The sequence below is a fragment of the Ixodes scapularis genome, unplaced genomic scaffold (genome assembly GCF_016920785.2).
Source record: "Ixodes scapularis isolate PalLabHiFi unplaced genomic scaffold, ASM1692078v2 PGA_scaffold0__279_contigs__length_252992795, whole genome shotgun sequence".
Taxonomy (NCBI): Eukaryota; Metazoa; Arthropoda; class Arachnida; order Ixodida; family Ixodidae; genus Ixodes; species Ixodes scapularis.
Window position 1 is genome coordinate 57211737 of NW_024609835.1, and position 9745 is coordinate 57221481.

The following is a 9745-nucleotide window of genomic DNA, read 5'->3' on the forward strand; positions in this document are numbered from 1 at the left end:
AATATCATACGAAGGAATCTTTTGTTCGAAGGTAAAATTATTCTGATACCACAATCAAGATGTTTCTGAACTGAAATTTACTGGGGAATTGGGCTATCTACTTTATTTTGTTTTACATTAAGGTCCTCATTGAGAAAAGAACATATTTTCAAAAATTGACATAGGACAGATGTGCATCTCATATTTTGAGGTAATCACTCTTCCTGAAATATTTACATTTGAGTTATAAAAACTAGATAGCCCAAAGTCCCACATCCCCCCCTTTGTACTCAAGCAGTTAAAATGATGCTTAATAGCTTCATTTGCATATTATAGATTTCTTAACGAAGAGTGACACATCATCTTATGCAGGTATGTAAAGTTGTCCTAGAGAGCTGAAAGTTTGCACAGTACACCTACATCTTAAGTTAAATCTCCCCTGAAAATTTCATTCCGATCACTCGAGTAGTTCAAAAGTTCAACCTCTAGCCAGTGTCCCCCCTTAAAGACGAGGTATTTACCTTCAAATTACTGACAGCACAGACGGCCTGGTGCAGTTTGTAGTGTGCCTGTACCCCGCAAAAACTAACACCCCAAAAAGAAGTTCTGTAGTAACACAACAGTAACAAGGCCAAAAGCAAAACCTTAACTGTGGCGTGAACCTCTTTTGAACTTTCCGCTTTCTATAAGCGAGGCACCACAACCTACACACGACACTTACATGATATAAAAGAATATTGTTAAAGTACAAAATCTTCTGACAGAAAAGTCAAGATCAGAACAGAAGATAAAAAACAAAAACAAAACAATCTAGGAGGCATGAATACTTAGAATAAATAACGAAGAGTGAAAAAACCTGTTGATATGCACAACAATTTCAGAAGAAGAAATGCTTAAGATCAAAAACGGTTCACAAAGTTGCAAAAAAAAAAAATGTTCCCTTACACTCCAGCCAGAGACATCCAACTGCACTGGCATTAATCTCAGTCACCTTCTGCGACGACCACCTCTCAACCTTTATAATATTAGTGGTGCCGAATGACACTGAGGCAGCATAGTTTCTAGTAACTAGAAAGACCCTATTCATGTCACTGCAGCTCACAGGTACAATGCGCTCAATCTTTGCGCACACATTTTTTGACAGCTTTACTGCTGTGCAGTCAGTTTTGTCTGGCCTCTGGTACTGCTTGCTATGGAACAGACGTCCAGAGATGCGAACTCTGTCGTGTTCCACAACAGGGCCAGTGATCTGCTCAGGAACTTGTCTCTCAACCAATCTCAACAAAGCCCCCTCCAGAGGTCTTGGCTTGCCAAGAAGGGCAACGGGCTCCTCCGCAGGAGCTCCGCACCCGAGAAACTCCCGGTAGTGAGGACTTGCAACCGCCTTGCGCCCATTGACTCTGTGTGCCATCATCACACGAGTCATTACTTGGTGAGGTACACCTTTTGCTGAGGTGACGAGGCTCCTCAGCCTCCCCATGTTCACTTCAAAAGTGAAGCATGAATGTGCCCAAAGTAGCCTCTGTATAGTACCACACTCTTTGCAAGATGTAGCAGCAGATGAACATTAGATGTCATTTCTTTCGCCGAGTAAAGAAATTGAATGCCTACAACAAACTGCACCAGGCAGTCTGTGCTGTCAGAAATGTCGGCAGTAGATAGTACCTCATCTTGGAGAAGCAAAAAGATACCCCTCACTAGCAGGCTGGAGTGGTTCAGGTAACGCTCGGGCAAAATGCCGTCTACACATACCAAGCTGAAATACAGCAGCCACTGCTGCCACTCGGAAGCCCTCCAGAACTTCCGTAGAAGCACAGACCTGGCCAGACGTGCCATGCACTGTGGGGGCTTGATGTGACACAGTCGCTTGTCAATGTCCTTAAGGAGTTGTGGCGATCCAATGTAGTATGGTGCACCAACATTGGAAAGCCACAACTCCAAAAACTGCCGTGCCACACCAAGCGGCACACAGTGCATGTAGCATGTAGTTGTAGGAGGCTGAAGCTCCATACAATGTCGAACGCTGGCCGGCAAGTTTATCAACGCCGATGGCCCCTTTATGCCACGAACATGTGCACTGGTCTCAAAAGCCTCTGCCATGTCGCTCTCCGTGCCCTCTTTTGTCCTGTCAGGCAAACTTGCTGCAGAAACGGGGTACTTGGCAGTCCCTGTTAAATACATTTGAGGAGAAAGCATTATAATATCTACTATAATCAGAAGAGATACCAATATCTGTGCATCGTTCACTAGTTAGACTACACCTTGAATATGCAAGTGCAGTATGAGATCCGCATCAAAAATATCTCATAGACAAGATAGAAGGCATTCAAAATCGTGATGTTAGATTTATTGTAAATAACTATTCTCGAGCAGAAAGTGTGACAGAGATGAAAGCTTGTATGGGTATTGAATCTCTTGACAAAAGGCGTAAGAAAAATATACTTAAGATTATCTACGCTATTAATAATGATTTAACAAAAATCAACCAATCAAATCATCTTCCCCATTATATGTTGAGCAGGAGGAATCATGCAAAAAAAATGCGCGAAATAAAATGTCGAACTATAGGATCTTTTCTTTTTTTTCCCGAGAACTATACCGGAACGGAATGAGCTACCTCCGGATATTTTACTAGCTGACAGTGCATAATTTATGAACCTGATCAATGCAATGTGAATTTCTTTGTTAATATTTTTGGCGTTATTAAATTTTTGAAATTTTATTATTGTGTGTTGTTTTGAATTATGTTTATTTATATTGTTGGTTGCTGGTTTGTGTGCAGTATGTGCGAGTTTCCGACGTATAAATGTGATCTGTAACCCACTCCTCTGCTGTAATGCTACGTATGGTGCTAGAGAGTACAAATAAATAAATAAATAAATATTGATTTCTAAGCTTAGCACTTTTAGATCTAAAACATACATCTTGGCTCCTGTATTCCAGCAAAATAATGACACACATATCAATGTAAGAGGCCAGCAAATAACTTTTCTTATTTTCTACCTCCATCCAGTGCTAGACATTGGTCAGTACCGATGTTTAGCATACAGCACACATTAAAAAGATGCAGAATGGACAAGCAATAGAGGCCATCTCGGTAGCAAAAGTCTAATGTCTGATAGGCAGTGGCATTATTTTATAGGCATGCGAATATAAAAAGAAAGCTTGTGCACCATGTCAATGAATTCTCTTACCTTCAACAGAGGTGCCTGGGTGCAGCCACCAGCCACACCCGAAGTACCCGTTGTACTGCATCATGTTCTGCATGATGGCCCTGGCTGGGGAATCAGTGCAGCAGTTGAGACAGTACAGCTGTAAAAGAAGTAACTCAAATTAAATGTGCTTTTTTTTATCGCATGAAAAAAACAAAATGTGGAATACGAGCTATTTTCCATGCTTCAGATATTACTCCCTGATAATCAGTATGCAATGTCACCTCACTCATTTATAGAGACAAAAAGTGTATCTTCACAGCAGTCACACAAATGAATGCATTAAATGCTTTCCATGAAAAGAAACAAAAAATCACAGAGGGACTGCCCTCAAATTGAAAACTGTTATCACAGAAAAAGAATGGAAATAACTGTTTTAGTCGTATGCGCTTTAGAACTTTTACTAGGAAAACACTCATCTTGCCCAATGTTTATTGAAGGAAAAAAAGCTTTATCTGTCACACTAGGTGCTGACCTGCACTTGACATGTGTACTTAAGAAAGATTAAGAGTGAGATGTAAAATGGATGTAAAAAAGGCACTTGAGAAAATGAAAATGATTGCTTCCTTCAGGGTTTGAAGTAACAAGTTTGTTTCTTTTGGCTTGGTGAAAACTCCAAAACACATACGGCTAAAATGAAAACCAAAACTGTAATTTTCAGTACAATTATACCCTTTGAGTGGAGGGTCTCCCCATCGCAGGTCCATTCCACACCCGTCTGGGCAAGTAAGTTCATTTGTTCGGTAAATGCCTGCAGCACCAAAGTCATATCGGGATGACACTGGCCATACCAGAGGATAGATAGGGTCACATGCTTGTTTCAGAGATGTGGAGGCAGCTCGTTGATCGTCATCTGGACAGGCCAAATAGAAAACTTCGACGAATTGAACAGAGGGCTACCATCAGAGTTCATTGTCATGGTTAGGTCCATTTTGCTGGGGTACGTTGAGCACTTCTCGTTGCTTGCAGTATAACGCTCCATCTGTAATCTCAGACATGACAGCTCGGTCACCACACCCGAACATCTTCTCCAAAAAGCACTTCAGCAGTCTGGCCACTTCTTGGCACGAGAGCACAGAAGCGAGCTGCTGCTCGATAGGAAGGCTCACAAAAAAATTGCCATCTCTTGTAAGAGCTTCTGTAGTATACTTCTCAAGTTCTCATTGCACTTCCCACACGTCATCTGCACCTTCTGCCTCTTCTTGAGATTGCCTTCACATTCAGCGAGGAGAAACGTGCAGTTGGGGCAGTAAAAATGATATGTTAAGCTCTCCAGCGAAATTCCTGTGAATTTTCTGAAGAGGAACTTCGTGTCAGGAAGGTCGTTTCTTTTCAAAAGGAAACACACAAACTTCATGAGTTTCTCGAGCTGTGTCCACGGCAATCCCGAAGTGACCGCGAAGTCCATGACCAGTGTGACTAGGTCTTCTACCGAGAAGTTGGAGTCGGGAGGGAATGTGCCGCTGCTCTCTTCCTGGTCCACCACCCGTTTGTCGCATTCTTCAGAGTCATCTTGCTCGTTCATGACCGGGCTGCCAGATACTTCGCAGTCATCTTGCTCGTCTGCCGCCAGGCTACCAGACTGTTTGTAGTCACCTACCTCGTGCACAGCTAGCCTATCCTCGGGGGCACTGTTGTTTAGGAGGCAGTTCCCGGGAGCCGATGGATCATTGGCAGATGCGGTCGACACACCACAGTCATCACATATCCTTTGTGCGTGACTTCTCTCGGCACAATCTGACCTGCATTCCGTCGTCTTCGGAAGACCTGCCCCGTCAAAAAACGGCTCTAAATAGAGCTTCCGCCATTTTGGTGGCTCAGCCATGTCGGTGGTTTGACATGTTTCTGCAGACTCAACCCCTAAGGTGCCTTAGCCCTCACCTGAGCTCTCGCACGCAGCGGCAAAATCCATATCCAGAAGCATGCGGATTTCGTCGGCTAATTATGTGACTAAATGGCGCCGCGTCAAATGAGGTTTGATACATTGTTTCTATTTATTATTATTGAAAACATAAAATAAAGAGCGTTTTAGGTTAATATATTATTTCATAAAATTTTGATAAAAAAACGATATGATCAACAATTTTGGTGAAGCAGCTTAGAGTTGGGTGTTGGGTTCTATGGAGTTTGGCATCTGGCAACCTTGGCAACCTTTCAATCTGGTCAACGGGAACTTGCAACCAAAATGCGAGGGATTCACCACGTGGTCGTCGGGGGACCAGAACTCTTGCATAAATTTTGCGGTCATGTCACCTGGTCTGTACGACCGGTTAACCCGAATGGTCATTGATGAAGCAAGGGATCACAGTGTTGGAAGTGACCACAACAGAATGTTCATGGAATTTGGCGGGAGAATGAAAAACGAGAGGGGAGGCAACGAGGGCAAAGGGTTTCTTACGGAGCGAGACATTGACCAGATTGCGGAGCGACTGGAGGTGACGCCGGAGGTAGAGTATGAACGCGTGTACGACAGGAGCTGAATAAGAAAATGCGCAGGGTGGGCAAACGACAGAAGTACAGCCTGAAACGATGGTGGGACCGGGATATATGGGTTGCAGTTAGCGCCAGAAAGGATGCGTGTTGCAAACATCGGACGGCGGTGAGAGCCCGGTGGCCCGAGCAGGCACGGAGGAGCCTTTGGGGAATCTACAGACCTAGATGAAAATTCCCATTAGATCCAATTGGAATTCTAACTGGTTTTAATTGGAACCAACTGGTTTTAGTGGGTTCCAATTGGAAGCACACTGGCCAATGGGTCTCACCAATTGGAAAAAATTTTCCAGTTGGAATCTTAATAGGTTCCAATTGGTTCCCATTGCAGTGACCAATTGGTTGTCCCAAAACCTAGCTGGTATCAATTGGAAATTCCAATTGGAACCTAATAAGAATTTTCAACTGGGCTGACACAAGAAGAGGGAGGCGGCAGGCTTGATCCAGAAGAAGCTTCGCAATGTGGACCAAGGGTTCCTGGAGAATCTAAGAAGGAGTGGTCGGGATGCACCAAGAAAATTCTGGAGACATGCGGAGGTCTAACAGGCATGCGATGCCCAAACAGCTGCTGTGTCACCCGGAATCAGAAGTTCTCCTATCAGAGACAGAGGGTTTGCAGTTTGTGGCGACGCAAGTCGCTGCCGTGTTTGGAAGAGAAGAAGGCGAGGTGGACGAAGTAGAGGGTGACCCAGGGACAGAAGAGGTCGACTCGCATGAGTGGTTGGGTCCTATTGGTGAGGCGGAGTTCAAGAACATCGTGGGTCAGATACAGGCAAGCACGGCGACAGGAATGTATCGGTTTCCAGCGTCTCTTCTCAAAAAGCTGGGTCCAAGGCAGTGCCTTGCATTGAGGGAGTGCTTCAGTGAAATGCTGAAGACTGGGGAGATTCCTCAGGATTGGCACCACGGTCGAATGACTTTTGTGTGTAAGGGTGCTGAGGAAAGGAGTCGATTATCATCAGACAGGCCAATAACTGTGACTCTGGTGCTGCACAGAGTCTTCACCCAAGTGCTAAGGAGGAGAATACAGGCATGGGCGGAAAGAGAGCGGATCCTTGGCGAACTGCAGAATGGTTTCCGCAGAGGGCAGCGCCTGGAGGATAACTAATTTTCACGCAGTGCATTGAAATGGCACGCACGAAGGGGCGGAAGTTATGGGTGGCCTTCCTCGATGTGGAGAAGTTATATGATTGCCTCGAACAGGCTGCACTGTGGCAGTTGCTGTGCAACAAAAGGACTTCCCTGGAGGTGGATCTCTTGCGAGAACTGTACATGGGTACGAAGGTGGTGGTGGAGTGGCAAGGGATGCGGTCAGGGATGGTGCCAATGGGCCGGCGTCTCAGGCAAAGTTGTCCGCTGTTCCCGCTGCTCTTCATGCTTTTCCTCAGTGAAATGGAGGCCGGCTTGGAGGGAGGTGGGCATGGTTTTGATGTGTCATTCATGCTCGACGGACGAAAGGTGTCCCATACGCTCCCAGGTCTGCTTTACGCAGATGATATTGAGCTGACGGCGAGCTCGAGGCCCGGTCTGCAGGAGCTTCTGGATACGTGTCTGCGGCATGGGGACCGGCTAGGACTTCGGTTCAGTGCCCAGAAATGTGCTGTGTTGCGTTGGGGGAGTCAGGGAGGACGAACGGAGAGTGAGCCAGTAACCCTGCAAGGAAAGAGCATTCCGTTTGTGTCCGCATACCGCTACGTGGGAGTCAGGCTTTCGACGGGTCCAGACTATTTGGCGGAGTATGAGCAGGGGGTGCGAGAGAAGGCGCTACGAGGGCAACGCGTCCTCAAGGCCAAGGCTCTATGATCATTTAATAGATTGGAGGTGGTATGCGGCCTATGGAAGGCAGTGACTATGCCGGGACTGACGTTCGCGAATACAGTGTTGTGCCCGTCAGCCGCCACGCGGGAGTACCGTATTTACTCGCAGAATGAACACACTTTTTTTTCCGAAAAATCGATGCAAAGTTAGGGGGGGCGTTCATAACGCGAAGTAAAATTTTTGGGTCCGAATTTACTCGCGCATAATGAACGGACCTTTTATCCTGATAAATCAAAGTAACTTATCACTTTGCACGCGGCGCCCCACCCCCTAACCAAACTAAGCTGTGCAAAAAAAAACTCCTTTGTTTTCTTTTTCTCTTAGTTCCTTGGTTTTTTTTTTTTTTTCGTTTTTGCCGCCTTTCGCAAGCTGTTTTGTTTGCTTAGGCAAGGGCTCTCCCCTTATCCTTCTTATCTCCTTGCGCGCGGCGCACGAACCGCTGTGCAAAAAAGAAAAAAAAAGCTTCTTTTTTTTTTTTCTCAGTTCCGTGGGTTGTTTCTTTTTTTTCCTTTTTGCCGCCTTTCGCAAGCTGTTTCGTTTGCTTAGATGGCTTCTCCGCCCCTCTTTCTTACCTCCTTGCGCGCGGCGCGCGACACCCCCCCCCCCCCCCCCCCCCCCCCGTAACCAAACTACAATGTAAAAAAAAAGAAAAAAAAAAGCTCCTTTTTATATTTGTTTTCTCTTAGTTCCTTTTTTTTTTCTTTTTGCTGCCTTTCGCAAGCTGTTTTGTTCGCTTAGAGCGCTTCTCCGCTTCTCTTTCTTACCTCCTTGCGCGCGGCGGCGCGCGAACCCAAAATCCAAACTGCGCTGTGCAAAGAAAAAAAAAAAAAAAGCTCCTCTCCATGTTTTTTTTTTTCTTGCTTCCGTTGGATCTTTGCGAATTTTTTAACGCCTTTTGCAAGACGATTTGTTCGCCCACGCTGCCCATGCATTCGCGACCTCGCTGCACCAGGATAGAAAAGTGCGTTGATTTCGCGCGCGTGGGGGAGGGGGTCAAAATTTTGACATCCGCGTTGGGGGTGGGGTGCGTTTATTACGCGAGTGAAAAAAAAAGTCGAAATTTTGAGAGACAACTTGGGGGGTGCGTTCATTACGCGAGTGCGTTCATTGTGCGAGTAAATACGGTACTTGGAGAGGAGGCAGCGCGAAGTGGGAAGGCTGGCCCTCCGTATTCATGGGATGACACTAAACGAGGCAGCTGCAGGGCAACGTCGGGTGGTCCTCGTTTGAGGCCCGTGAGGCAGTGGCGAAGCTCAGTTTCGAAGTGCGCGCCTGGGGCCTCGGTCAGGAGCGGTGGGTACATCGGATGCCGAGGTGCCTACTCTACACCGGGGCGGCAACCTGGTGGTCGAGGAGAGTCTGTGCGCTGTCGAACAAGTATGGGGTGCCACTGTTGTCGATCAACAGGCTGGAAGGTACAAGCATAGGATTAAAGGAGCTGCGTGAGCAGGTCAGAGCTGTGGAGACGCAGACGTGGGAAAGAAGGGCAGCTGACAAGCCGGCACTCCAGACCTACATCAGCAACAAGGAGATCTGCAAGGAGCAGTTCTTCGATAATACACTGGGGAGCAGTCTGCTCTTTGAGGCTCCTGCTGGAACATTGAGAAATAAGCGGTGGCAGGTGAAATGTGGAAGAGTCGAAGCGAGCATAATGGGCACCATCTGTGGGGAAGAGGAGGAGACTATGGAACACCTGGTGCTGAGGTGCAGGATGCTGCGGCCGGTCCAACCAAGTGAAGTGACGCTGGAACAGGCTCTCGGTTTTGTAGGCCAACCGCAAGAGGGAGACATGGGAGCCAGTGATACTGGGGGCGCGGCTGGTGCGGCAGCAGGGGGGGAACGGTGCGAACGTGATTGAGACGACAAAGCGGTGACTGGAGAACTGGAGAAGAAAATTCTGCGGGGGAGCAGGGGTTCCTTATTCCTAAGGACAATTAATGGAGGACACATACGGAGATCCGTACTGTAGTTTCCACCTGTTAAGAAGGGAAAAGCCAACAGATCCAAATCTAAATGTACGCACTTTTGGCTGTTCGTTGATGTCCCTATCTCACGTGCCCTACCTTCCCAAACTCTGTTTTTGCCTTTCTTTTTCTTTTGTGCTTTTCTCTTGCGGCAATCATTCTCCATTTTTTTGTGCTTTAATTAACATAGTTCCTTGTAGTATTTTTTTCATATTTTACGTTTTTCACGCCATGTATGCGCTGGTTCGATTTCTAAAAGACCAGGACAACCGCCGCCATGTG

At 46.5% G+C, this 9745-nt stretch overlaps 2 pseudogenes; both read right to left on the reverse strand.

The window, feature by feature from the left end:
• Window positions 1–484: 484 nt before the first annotated feature.
• LOC121836784 lies at window positions 485–2079 on the reverse strand (annotated as a pseudogene).
• On the reverse strand, window positions 1982–5720 carry LOC120836122 (annotated as a pseudogene).
• Between the last annotated feature and the right edge of the window lie 4025 nt (window positions 5721–9745).